Source organism: Spermophilus citellus (assembly GCF_964194105.1).
Source record: "Spermophilus citellus genome assembly, chromosome: X".
Lineage (NCBI taxonomy): Eukaryota > Metazoa > Chordata > Mammalia > Rodentia > Sciuridae > Spermophilus > Spermophilus citellus.
The window spans coordinates 141,697,844-141,713,233 of NC_138190.1; positions in this window are offsets into that span (position 1 = coordinate 141,697,844).

Sequence of the window (15,390 nt, forward strand, 5' to 3'; positions counted from 1 at the left end):
ACAGAATAGACAATTTGTTGCTTTGGAAGCTTTCAGTTAGTTGGGAAAGTTATTCCAGTCTATAACTCAAATTACTTTGCCTTTGTTAGAAACCCATAAGGACAGCATCCAATGCTGTCCAGATCAAGAACATGCCAGAGTTGGTGTTGGAGACTCCCTTCCAATACTTTTACTACTTAAATGATTGACTAAACTTCAGATCTTACAAAATACCCAATAATTTGCTCTTTTCCAGGTCCTGTTGCCCTGAGGTTGCATTCACTAACTTTCCAGGCATATGAGCCCATTCAGAGACTTGTGGGTTACATTGAACTTGTCTCAATGGTTAATGTTCTGTATTGTATCTTGAAAAAAAATAAAATTTAACTACGTATGGATAATATCTTTCTCCAGAATCTACACTTGATATTTTTTGTTTCATTTTATATTCCCTGGAACTGAGGGGAGGAGAAAATGTTAAATATGTTTATTTGGTCTGTTATTTCAAAGTAAAAGTCTGAAGAGCATCATCATTTTAAATATATCATGAAATAAGGAAAAATGTAATATTCTTGGTTCACAGTAAAATAGAATAAATCACACATTCTCAGAAGCAAGAGACAGAAATTGAGGAAAAAAACTAACAGATTAAAGGTACAGATTATCTGAGGTAAGCAATAGAGAGGGGTACACTATAAATGCCATAAAAGAATTTAAAATAGCTAAACTGCAAAAACTGAACCAGTCATGGGGAATTTAAGTATTTATGATAGCTTTGAAAATACTATTCTAATATAAATGAATATTATCACCACAGAACACACACACACACACACACACACACACACACACATGCATATACACACAAACACACTCACCCCAACCTCAAATCCTTCACTTGTATGGAGCAGCACACTTTTCTGGCTAAATACACAGCTTTGAGCATGCACATGAGCATAAGAAAGACAACTGAAATCCATTCACCAGGCCATTATCAGTTATCCTTGTCTGTTACATCTACTATGTGGATATCTTCATGATGAATAGCCATGTTAAAGTAAATTATGGGTGGATAGCAGCAAAAAGACAGTTAAATAGATAAAGTTCTTCATTTATTTTCTATTCTGTTACCTAGACAACTACTCCTTAGAATTTCTAATGTAACATATTTGCTGTTGTCACATAGCCTTCTAAACAAGGGGAAATGGAAAACTAAAGAATTGCAAACAACAGTTGAGATTATATTTAAAAGTAAAAATAAATGACTTTTTCTATAGTAACTGGAAAACTTCTAAAGTAAACATTGGTTAAGTGAGTCATCAAGTCTAGCTATATCAACTCATATTCAATTTTTATTTTTTTAAAAATACATATTTATTTAATTCTTCCTTAGAATTTATTTTTCATTCATACATAATAGCTTAGTTCAGAGTTTTAACAATGACATTCATTTTCCTAGGTTTACTCTACTGAATGTATGTAACTTCCAGTTGTTTTAGATGTCAATGGACCTTTTTAAATTTTTAAAATGTTTTTTAGTTGTATATGGACTCAAAGCCTTTATTTGTTTTTATGTGGTGCTGAGGATCAAACCCAGTGCCTCACACTGGCAAGGCAAGTGCTCTACCACTGAGCTACAACTCCAGCCCTGGCCTTTATTTTATTCATTTATTTTTATGTGGTGCTAAGTATTGAACCCAGTGCTTCACACATGCTAGGCAAGCTCTCTGCCACTGAGCCACAACCCCAGCCTGAAACTTCCATTTTTTTATGAAAAATCCAGAGAAATATACAATATTACATATACCATTGTTTTAAATGTATTTGAGTATATGTGTTAATCCACATAATTGATTAGTAGAATTTATTCTTTAATTGTTCAACATTTTTATTATCCTATATTCCATTTCAATGATCTTTACTAAAATCATATTATTCCTTCTGTCTAGAATTTTTTGAAAATTCATGTCTTAACTTGGCTATTTCTCATGCGTCTTTCAAACTATAGACTTCATGTCTCTTCCTTAGGAAATGTTTGTGACTGCCGGGTAGACATTTATCTTTCATAAGACGTTCTTACATAATATACTCATTGCCATTTCATATATATTTATTTCATCTTTTCCTTAAAGTCTGTTTGTAACACTAAATAGTAAGGCAGGGACAATGTGTGCTCGAGGTCACCATTGAATGCTTACAGACTAACCAAAAATATGGCATAGAGCAGCAAGAATGAAATAAAGATTTGGTGAATGAATAAATGAATCAACATAGAAATGATTAATGTATATATAACATATATATTTATACACATATATACATATACACATGTGGATATATAAAACTCTTGAGATTTACTTTTTGGTGGGATGTCATATTTAAACTTTCAAGTAAAGGAAATGATTACAGTGTATAAAGAGAGCTTAAAGAATGGGAGAACATTTTTGCCAGCTATTTCTCAAATAGAGGATTAATATTGAGATTATATAAAAAACTCAAAAATCACCTAAAAACCCAAATAACCCAACTAGTAAATGTGGAAAAGAGTTAAACACTTTTCCAAAATACAAACAGGTAATCAAGTTGTGAAAAAAATTTCGATATCCTTAGTATTCAGGGAAACGCACTCTAGTTAGAACAGTTAGAATAGCAATCATCAAGAATACAAATAATATAAAAGGCTGGTGAGGATGTGGGGAAAAAGGTATACTCATGCACTGTTGTTTGTATTGCTAATCTGTATAGCCACTCTGGGAAGCATATAGAGATTCCTTGAAAAATTAGGAATGGAACAACTATATGATCCAGATGTTTCCCTCTTTGGTACATATTTTAAACATTTAAAATCAGCATACTACAGTGGAACATGCATGCCAATATTTATAGCAGCACAAATCACAATAGGAAAGTTAAGGAACCAGCCCAGATATCCATAGATAGATGAATGGATTAAAAAATGTGGAATATATATACATACAATGGAGGTTTAATCAGCCATAAAGAAGAATGAAATTATTGTATTTCCCAAGTACATAGATGGAACTGAAGACTATCATTGTAAGTGAAATAAGCCAGATGCAGAAAGTGACAGGTTGAATGTTTATTGTCATATAAGGAAGTTAGAGCAAAGTAAGAGAGAAAGGAGGCCTGGATCTCAAGAAAATAGAGGAAAGAACAAATAGAGGAAGGATATTGAAAGGGAGGGAAAAGGAGTAGGACAATGGAGGAACTGTGGAATACAACTGATCAAATGATGCTATGTACATACATACATACTCAGTGAAATCCCACCTTTATGTATATCTATAAAGCATCAACTAAAAAATAATAACTACGTAAAAGGAAGTCCAGTAGAGTAAGTAAGGAGAATAGGAGAAGGAAGGAGGAGAGGGAAACAGAAAGAACTTGGGACTAAAAGTGAGCAAATTAAATTCCATACATGTATGAATGTCAAAATGAATCCTATTATTATGTATAACCATAATGCATTAATAAAAGCATAAAAAATCAGAATGTTTCACCAAAAAAGTAGAGAAAATTGCCTATTCCTAAATAGAAAATTGCCCTTATAGAGTATTTATATCCTCTATCATTGTGATAAGAAACATTTTTTTTTGAGAGAGAGAGAGAGAGAGAGAGAATTTTTAAATATTTATTTATTTATTTTTTAGTTTTCAGTGCACACAACATCTTTATTTTATTTTATTTTATTTCATTTTATTTTATGTTTTGCTGAGTATCAAACCCAGAACCCTGCACATGCCAGGCGAGCATGTTACTGCATGAGCCAGATCCCCAGCCCAAGAAACATTTTTAGAAAAGCAAATATATAATTTTCTTAGTCTCAGTATATTAAACACAAAAATATGTATACTTAACAAAAGTTTGGTATTTAATACATAAAATGTATTTAATTTGTTTAAATCAATATGTAATTATTAGATTGGAAAGGGTGGACTCCTTTGGAAACTTTCAGTTCCCACAGAAGAGAACATTTCATTATGTAAAAATTGTCAGGTGCACTTAGGAAAAAAAGGGATGAATGTGGAGACCTATATATTTTAAATTATCTCATTGCATAATCCTAAATATCTGCATACCCCCTATGTTCAGGAGAATAAGAATTCCATCTGTCACAATTCCATTAAATAAGAGTTCATTTGAAGTTATTGATGCAATTGTAGACTCTCTTAAAGGTGCATTTTAACCCTTGCTAATAATACTGCTTTTAATATTGACCTATCATATGAAAATAATTATTTTTTCACCTATGGTAAAAAAATGGAATGATTCTTGTGGCTATAGTTATTATCAATATTACATTGTTAAAACTGAGCTACCCCCTAATGTGCATAATGGCTAATTAAACTAAACTCACTCAGCAATATAGCAAGGACATTTCTACTCCATACCCCATTTCTTTCCCCAACTCAGGCAAACATCCATAAATCATATTAGATGCTTTAACATGAAATTAAGATATCTGAGAATTATATTGCATTAGATTAATACTGAGATAAAAGTAAATGTTAAAATTTAATAATAGTCAGATATGTGTGTGTGTGTGTGTGTGTGTGTGTGTGTGTATATAATTTGTTTACCTTTTCAGAAGCTGGAGAGTACACAGTGATGTCTTCAGATTGGAGAGATGGAGGAACCAGTATCAGCTCATCCCAAATATCTGGAGCCTCAGATGGATCCACCCAAGATAAATGGCGCTTGCATCCTCTGCATTGGCTTCCTTCTTGTGCCACCTTTTCTTTCTTCCAGGCCTTCAGCCTACAGGACTGTGCCACCCATATTCAGGGAAGATCTCCCCCCTCAGTTTGCAGTCCCACATACCAATCACTTCTGGAAACACCTTATTTACACACTCAGAAATCTTTTAATCTTAGGCATCTCTTAATCAAGTTGAGAATTCAGATTAACCATCACAAATTTCATTCAACAAAATCTCTTAGCTAGATGTAAAAAGAACAAGGGCCTGAGAGTTGGTGCCGGTGTTTAAACTTATATGTTGTCATTAAAACATGAAAGAAAACAAATGCCAAAATGATGAATGTTTTCTCTGATATAAGGAGGCTGACTCATAGTGGGGTAGGGAGGGGGAGCACGGGAAGAATAGATGAACTCTAGATAGGGCAGAGGGGTGGGAAGGGAAGGGAGGGGGCATGGGGGTAGGAAAGATGGTGGAATGAAATGGACATCATTACCCCAAGTACATGTACGAAGACACAATGATGTGACTCTACTATGTGTACAACCAGAGATATGAAAAATTGTGCTCTATATGTGTACTATGAACTGTAATGCATTCTACTATCTTATATAACAAATTAATTAGAAAATATGAAAGAATATCCAATAAAATGTATCAGTGGATTAAGGTTCCAATCTAAACATATCCCTGGGTTTTCTGGATAAATGAATGAAATGACAATAAATATATTTATATGTAAGTTAAATATACATTAAAAATTTTACTTATAGATTTCTTTGAAAAGATCTGAAAAAACAAACCCCAAATCCAGATGGGTTCCCTGGTGAATTCTACCAAGTATTTATTTAAGAAATAATACTACGCTGGGGATATAACTCAGTTGGTAGAGTGCTTGCTCACATGCATAAGGCCCTGGGTTCAATCCCCAGAACCACAAAAAAAAAAAAAAAAAAAGGAAAGAAAGAATACAATTTGACAAACTCTTCTAGGAAACTGAAATGAAAGGAAAAGTCTCTAATGCATTCTATGAGGCCAGTAGTTACCCAAACATAATAAAAGAATAAAAGATATTTTAATATCTTTATAGACAAATACTCCTAATGAAGTAGAAGCAAAACTCTAAAAATTTCAGCAAATCAAATCATCAGTGTATTAAAAGGATAAAATGTTACAACCAATGAGGTTCATCCCAAGAATACAAATTTGATTTAACAGCAATCTAACAACAAATGTAGTTCACTATATTAACAGAGCAAAAACCCCAAATCATGACTGTCTCAATAGATGCATAATAAGTATTTGACGAAATTCACATCGATTCCTGAAATAAAAATCACTGCCTACTGTGAATTGAAGAGAACTTCCCCAACCTGATGAAGAAAATATATTAAAAACTACAAATAACATTGTATTTAATGGTAAAAGACTGAATGCTTTCTCCCAAAGTTCCCTAAGAAGACAAGGATATGTTCTCTTTCTATTCCCACTTGCATTGTTAGAGTAGTTCTGCATAGTTTAATAAGAAAATATAAAATGAAGACATCCAGTTTGGAAAAGAACTGGAATTATCTTTAATCTCAGATGAAATCATGTAATTATCTATATATACAAAAACCCTATAGATTCTTCAAAAGTGTTATTAGAAAATATAATTTAATTCAATAAGTTTATAAGATAATTACTATATAAAATATATCAATATATGACTAATGTAAAAAATGTCATATAATGTGTATGCTACCATTATTCCTCAGTATATGGTTAATATTATTCTCTATAAATTCAATATTCAAATTTATTTTAGCAACTGATTTTTTTAACATGGTACTCATTAAGTACTCAACTTTTATTTTGGGTGTGTCAGTTGAAATTTTTTTAACTAGGTATATATGAGAGCACAATGCATTTTGATTCATTGTACACACTTGCAGCATGACTTTTCATTTCTCTGATAGTACACAATATAGTGTCATAACATATGTGCAGTCATACATGTACCCAGGGTAATAATGTCCACCTCATTCCACCATCTTTCCTGCCCCCACCCCTTTATCCACTCAAATTTCCTCTATTTTTTCCATGCTTCCCTACCACCCTCATTATGGATCTCTCTTATCAGAGAGAACATTCAGCCTTTGGTTTTTGGCATTGCCTTACTTGGCTTAGCATGATATTCTCCAACTCCATCCATTTAGCTACAAATGCTATAATTTTATTCTTTTTTAATGCTAAGTAATATTCCATGTGTATACATACCACAGTTTCTTTATCTACTCATCTATTGAGGGGCATCTAGGTTGTTTCCATAGTTTAGCTATTGTGAATTGAGCTTAGCAACTGAAATTTTTAAACTGTAATTACAGTATGATTAACTAATATATATTGTTTGCACTTAGAGTGTAAAATGTAATGCTTCTAAATATTTTTAATTACTATTTATAACAGCATCAAATATAGGAAATGCATTGAGATAAATATGAGTAAAGATATTTGAATCTTATACAATTAAAATGGTAATAGATAACCAAGAGAAATTAAAGAAGATTTAAATAAAATATAATGTGATCATAGAATAGTATACTCAATATGGCTAAAATTTTATTTCTCCCTAAATTGAGCTAAAGACTCAATATATAAATACTAGTGGTCAAAATCCTACCACAATGTTTGTATAAATTAACAAGGTAAATCTAATATTTACACAGAAATGTAAAAGATATTCCATGGCAAAATTTTAAAAGAAAACCAAGTTGGCATACTTACACTATTTGATTTCAAGTGATATTATAAAAGTTTAGTAGTCAAGACATTGTAATTTTGGAAAAATATTAGGTAGATCAATAGAACTGATTGACAGAGAGTTCATAAATAGACCCATACATAATCTTTTGACTTTTTAATTTTTTTAATATTTATTTTTTTTATTGTAACTGGAGACAATATCTTTATTTTATTTATTTTATGTGGTGCTGAGGATTGAACTGAGGGCCTCCCACGTGCTAGGCGAGCACTCTACTGATGAGCCACAACCCCAGCCCCTTGACTTTTAATAGTTAGTAATTAAAATAGAGAAAGATTTTTTTAACAAGTTGTGCTAAAATAATTGAATAGTCACGTACAAATATGAATAAATATCTACTTTTATTACAATATACAAAAATATTCTCAAAATGGATCATAGACTTAAATGTAAGCTAAAACTATATAACAGCTACCTAACTATATGATAGAAAATATAGACAAAAATTTTAGGATGCTTGAGTTTGTCAAATATTCAATATGATATAATTTGATAAAAATGAAGAGAATGTTAGTAAATTAAGTCAAAATTAAATGAAATACTTAAAAAACTAAGAAATTAAAAGTAAAGCCACACAGTGAGGTAAAACACTTGCAAACATATATACAAAAAAGACACTTCATCTCGAAACTATGAAGAATTAATAGAGTTAACTAAAAATAAAATTAATAAAAACGACAAGAGAAGTAAATAAATACTTCATAAATGGTGAATAAGCATATGAAAATTGCTAAAATGAGAAATACCAACTATAACAAGTGTTTGGAAGAATGTGAAGTAACTACAATTCTCATACAACATTTGAAAACAATTTGGTAGAACCTATATTAACCAACTAATCCAGTCACTTAATGCCAAGCTGCTTATTCAAGAGAAACAGAAGCATGGTCAATCAAAAGACTTGTATGGGAATATTTTATTTGTAGTAGACCAAAACTGGGACCATCACAAATGTCATCAACAGGTAAATGAATAAATACCTTGTGGTATATCCATACAATAAAATGCTACTCAGAAACAAAAAGAAAGCAAACATGGAGGAAACCTCAAAATCTTAATACAAAAGGATTCAGACCAAAAAAAAAGGAGTATATACTTGATTGCATTTATATAAATTTCTGGAAATAAAAACTAATCTATACTGGCAGAAAGCAAAAATGTTTAGTGGGGCAAAATTGGGGTAGAAAAGGATGTTAAGGATTACAAAGTAGCAGGAGAAAACATTTGATAGTGAATTACACATTCATTTTCTTGATTGGATATATATATATATATATATATATATATATATATATATGATAATTTATTATGTTTTACACTTTAATATATGATCAGGTTACTGTAGGCAAATTGTACCTAACAAACCTGTAAAAGTCATTAAACAATAAAATTTTACACATACAATCTAATGAAAGAAAAGTTAACAAAATTTTACTTACAAGTAATTTAATCTCAGTCAAGTTATCTTATGTAGCCTTCACGTTCCAATCTTTTTTTAATATTATTTTTTAGTTTTTGGTGAAAACAATATCTTTATTTTATTTTTATTGTGGTGCTTAGGATTGAACCCAGCGCCCTGCGCATGCCAGGCGAGTGCACTACTACTTGAGCCACATCCCCAGCCTCCCAACCTTAAAACAAGGACAAAATAGTGCATCTCCAAAATATTGTCAGGTTGCTAAATGAGATAAAGCATGTAAAAATAGATCCCTATGTCAATTATATAATCAATAATCAATAAATACTAGCAAATATTTTTTCTTAGATTTTAGTATGGTAAACACATATCTGTATGCAAAAAAGGAATAAAGGAAGCATTTCTGTTTCTTTAGAACATTTGGATTAGAACATTTTCCAAAGTTTCAAACTAACTAAATTTCTTTAAGTTAATTGTTAATTACTTCAAACTAACAATTAACTTAAAGAAATCAAGATTGGTTATTACTTTAGAAACAATTATTATTAGAAACAAATATTAATTATTAGAAACAAATATTAATTATCCACAAATGGAAACATCTTAAGCCAGAGATCTTGGGATTTCCAGAACTCATGGCTAAACATAAGGTCACATCTCATATTTTAAAAAATACAGGTGTAATCAAGCTACCATGAACATAAGTCAGAAAACAAATAGAAAAACTTATACACTTAGATTGAAAAAATTAAAAAGAAATAACACACAGGAAAGAAATATCAAAGTCATACATCTTTGAAACTAAAATATCAGATCTCAATGGACAGGTTAAGAAAATTAACAAATTGCAGATGAATGAAGATGAATTTGAAATTACATAGGATATCCCTCATTCTCATCAGCATAAAAACATGCTGTAAGATATTTTACATTATTAAGAAAAATCAGAAAAAAAAGGAAATCAAAAAGAGGATCTAGGGAAAATGAAGTGAGTTCAGTAGTGTTGAGGTGAGGGATGAAAGAGGAGGGGAAATGAAGAACTAGGGAATACAATTGTCCAAACTATGTTATGTGCATGTATGAATATAGTCCAATGCATTCCAATTTGATATGTAGCTATAATATACCAGTTAAAAGTGATAAATAAATAGAAGATCAACAGAGTAGAAGAAGAGAAACAGGGGGATGAAGGAGGAGAGGGAAGAGGGAACTATGGGACTAAAATGCAGCATATTCCATACATGCATTATTATGTCAAAATTAACCCCAATATTATGTATAATGCATTTAAAAAGTCATCGGCACAACAAACACTTCCCACTGATCTTGCTGTTTCTGCCCTTGTTCCCTTACAATCCTTCCTCAACATGTAGCAGTGTAATACTTCTAAAAAATAAGCCAATTCACATCAGTACTCGAATTAATATCCTTAATATCTAAATAATATTATTTAGAGACTAAAGTTGAATATTTTACTGGAACCATCAAGGTACTACTTGCTCTCACCCTTGTTACCCCTCCCACCTCAACTCCATACCATTGACCCCGTTTTTCTCCTTTCCAAGCCCACTATTTTTGCCATCTGCCCTTGGATAAAGCAGTCAGACTTTCATGTCTTCTCAGTAATTTTACTCACAGTTCCATCTGCCTGTTTTCATCAGCTTTTTCATCACTGAAACCAAAAGACCTGCAAGAACAATTAGAGAAGAGGAAAAGCTTATTTTGGGTACCCAGTTTCAGAGGTCCATAGATGTCTGAATCTGTTGTTCTCAGCTCGAGAAGAGTCGGTTGCTCATGACGGAAGAGTATGGAAGAGGAAAGCAGTTCAGGACATCACACCAGGAAGCACAGAGAGCTCTCACTCACTGGCTCACCAGGGCCAAAATATAGACCCCAAAGGCACGCCCCCAGTGATCCACCTCCTACATCCACGCCCTCCCTGCCTATAGTTACCACCCAGTTAATCCTTATCAGGAATTAATGCATTGATAGGTCAAGGCTCTTGATGATTTCACCTCTAAACAGTCTTGCATTGTCTCACACATGAGCTTTTGGGGTCACCTCAATAACATATCTAAATATTCTTCCCATAATTAGCCACGTACTTCCATATTCTACTTTCTGCAAATCTCTAGTAGACACTTTGCTTTTGTTGTGGTAAAATATACACATCATAAAATTTGCCATTTTAACCCTTTCAGTTATACAGTTGAGTGGCATTAGGTACATTTACAATATAGTGCAACTCTCACCACCATCCATCTACACAATTATTTCATCTTATCAAATGAAAATTCTATACCTACCAAAGAATATCTTCCTCGCCCAAGTCCCCAGAAGCCACTCTTCTATTTCTTTCTCTATAAGTTTGACTTGACTATTCTAGGCACTTTATAGAAGTGGAATCATACAATGTTTGTCCTTTTGTGACTGATTTATTTCCTTTAGCAGAACACCTTCAAGCTCAATCCGTGTTGTAGCAAGTCTTAGAATATCCTTTAAGGCTCAATAAAATTCCATTTTGTTTTTCTCTTCACCAGTTAATTTACATTTGTGTCAACCATTCTGTATAACAGTTAACATACACTTATATAGTCTTTTATTTTACTTACATATTGCATTAATTTTATCAGAACACTTATCATCCTGTCATTATTTATTTAACATTTAAGTTTACTGAAAGAGAACAAAATTCATGTAATATTGAACAACTGGCATAAACATTAGTGTAATAACCACGCAAATCAAGACATAGAACCTTCCCAATTTTATCACAAAATTTCAATCTATGCCTTATAAAACATGAGCCTACCCTCTTCCTTAAGCTAACAAGCACTCTGATTTTTATAAAAGCATATTCATTGTTTTATCTAGCTTTCACATATATCTCTACAATTTAATTTTGCATCTTTGATCTTTTAAATCCAGTGTGATTCTATGTTTGCATTTGTGTTGGTTTTTTCTTCAACATTATTTTTAGGATGTATCTGAATTGTTTTATGCAGCTCTAATCTAATCAACTGTATTACTATATATTATCTGAATACATAAATACACTAAAGTTTATTTATTATTGTATACTTTATGAGAATTTGGTAATATCAAGTTTGTAGCATCTGTACAAATTCTTATAAATGTACCTGAAGTGTACATGCCCACATTTTTCTAAAGGATTTGCTCAGGGATAGAATTTGTAAACATTTGATGCACGCATTTTCAGTTTTACTGGATATTATAAACTATTTTTTGAGGTGGGTTTACTAGTTTATATAATCCCAACAAGCTATATATAAGAAAACTCATCGCTATACATTTTATAAACACAGATTTTATCTGGGTACAGATTTGAAACAAATTTAATAAGGTTAAACTGAGATTCATATGTAAAATTGTATCGTAAATATATTAAAGAAAATGTATTTTTCTTCTTACATATACAGCATATGTAATAATTACCACACAATAAATCATAAGTTAGGTCTCAAGAAATTTTAAAGGACCAATATACATTGCACATGATTTACTACAATGCAATGTGATTTCTTTGAGTTAAAGATCTATATAAAAGGGTTAATAAAAATTCAAAACATTAGTAAAATTTAAAATATGCTTCCAAATTTAAGAAGAAATCATAATGGAAACTGAAAAATCTTGAGATCTGAATGAAGACACTACACATCAAATTGACAATATTACATTTGAAAACTTATGGAGTACAATGAAGCTAAAGCAAATATTCAAGGAGAAAATGTTCCCTTAAAGTAATTATAAGATAGAAAGGAAATGCTGAAGATTCATGAGCTAATTATCTGACTAAGATTTGTGCAATATCAACCAAATCAATCCAAAGAGAGTAGAAGAAATATAAGCAATGACAAAAATAATGAGATAGAAAATAATGATAAAATAGGATCAAAATATCAAGAACTATATTTTTTGCAAAACTAATGAAGTAGACAAATCTTTGTAATAAAGAACAGAATAGTATTGAAAATATTAAGAAGGGCATAACTATAATATAGCAGTTATGGAAAAATAACAATTAAATATCATGATTAACCCTAGGCTTATAACCATCAAAACTTATATAAAGAAGCAATTTCCTTGAAAAATATAATTCAACACTGAGAAGAAAAAATAGAAAAATAAGTATTCATATAAGAATTAAAAGAATCAGTTCTTAAAAATTGTATACCCCCACTCTGTCTAGCATTCTCTTTTTCTCTCTCACACACACACACACACACACACACACACACACACATATACTAAACACACACCAAGACTCAGGTAACTAATCAGGTAAAATGTATAGACATTCCACAAACATTTGATTCTCATACTGTATAATGTTTATAACAAATAAAAAAGAAGGAAAAATTTACTGATAGTAACATAAACTTAATAAACTTAATGCCAAAACCTGGCAAGGACAGCAGGGAAAGAAAAATCTCAGGTTAATCTCTCAGATATAGAAGCAAACTTCTTAACTAAATGTAACTTATTAAATCCATTAAGCTAAAATTAATTTTCAAAATTAAAATTCTAAACTAAATTAAGATACCTACATACATGCTGGATTAATCCTGGAGTGCAAGGAAAGTTTTAATATTAGAAAATTCGTTAATGTCATATCCTTCTTTAACCCATAAATGGAGAAAACTTAAATAATAATTATACTTACATAAAATAGATAAGATTATTACTTCCCACCAGGTGCTTTACTGTACAGATTCATAGTCTAACTCCATCATTATTATTAAATTTGGGCTACTTACTGTTAGTCACTTAGTGATGTAAAAAATAATAGTTTATAAATTATGGACTTGAAAATTTTATAAACAATACTTACCTCAGTCTCATTAAAAAAAATGTTCTTTCCTTGTGAGCTACAAAAGCATACCCTTAAAATAAATATATCATTTTCTTGCTGACAAATGATATTTTTGCAGAACATCAAATTCCTTGTGATAAAAAAAAAATGGTTCTTTTTGTTCTTGGAGTTAAACAGATTAAGTAGAAGAAAAGAAACATCTTTAAAAATATAAACATATATCTCCAAGTAAAATACACTTGATAAAGACAACACATTGTTGAAAAACTGATTAACACATATTTCCCACAAAACACAAAGCAGTGAGTGTACTAAGAATCAGCCTCCTGTTACTATATTTCTATCAGCTGCTCTCTCTGTTCTTTTCAGAATTTTAGTTGCTACTTTATATAAAATAATGAATATACAAATAATCTAACAAACAGTTATCACTCTGGATATTAGAAAAATGGATTTTATTCCTTAAAGAACATTTGTAGATTGTTTGCTCAACTGAGAAAAAAGTAATTGTTTTTAAGCCAATGTTCCAATAAGTAATATCATCTTGAAAACCAAACACTGTTTTACACGGATGCTGAACTGTCATCTACAAGATGTCCCACAATGGATTTTTCATATTGACCATTTGACTTGATGAAATTTTAAAATCTCATCTCTGCACAGAGTCTGGGAGCAAAGAATCTGTATTATTTTTCCCTGAGATTGAGACTGAATGTTAAAACCAGAGAAGTAGATTAGAAGAATCAATAACTTTCATATAAAGGATTTAATTTTCATTAACTTGAGTTAATCTCAGCAAACCAGAATAGTTGCAGGTCACTTAGGTTAGAAAACAAGACTCACAATTTTGATACAAGCTTTCAATGTGACTAAAGTCAAAAGTCCCATGGTTTGAGACTCTGCACTAGAACTGAGTTGTCTTTTGCAATAAAATATGATAGCATTTAATATTTAAAGTATCATTTCCTTAAGTCACAAACCCAATTTTCTCATAAAAGAGTTTAATATTAGTCTCATATATAAATGGCACTTAAGAGCTTAAAAATAATTTCTTTTCCATGTAGTTCCTATTGATATAAGAGAAAACTGAGGTTTTGATAACATAATTATCACACTTTTAGTACAATTATAATACCTAGCTAAAATTTATGAAGTGACTTCTTACTTTATACCTTACAAGCATCTGTAAACAGTGGCAAAGTGGCAACTGCTAGGTTCACTTGTCTACACTTCCATACATCTGATTGCCAAGGAGGTAAAAAGCCCAGATAGATTCAGTTTACTATTTATAAAGAGGAAAGTAAGGAGCTGGCTACACATCCGTAATCCCATCAGAAGTTCAAGGCCAGCCTCAGCAACTTAGTGAGTTAGTAAGCAATTTAGTAAGACCCTGTCTCACAATAAAATTAAACAGGACTGGATGTGGCTCAGTGGTAAAGTACCTTTGGGTTCAATCTCCAGTGAGAGAGAGAGAGAGAGAGAGAGAGAGAGAGAGAGAGAGAGAGAGAGAGAGATTAAAATGGTGTCACCTTTACACATTCCAGAACATTTGAGGTGAACTTGAACCAGATGACAGATGACTCAAGACGTGAGTCACTCTATCATTAATTACTCAGTTTTGTAAAAGTTCAAAGAAGCCT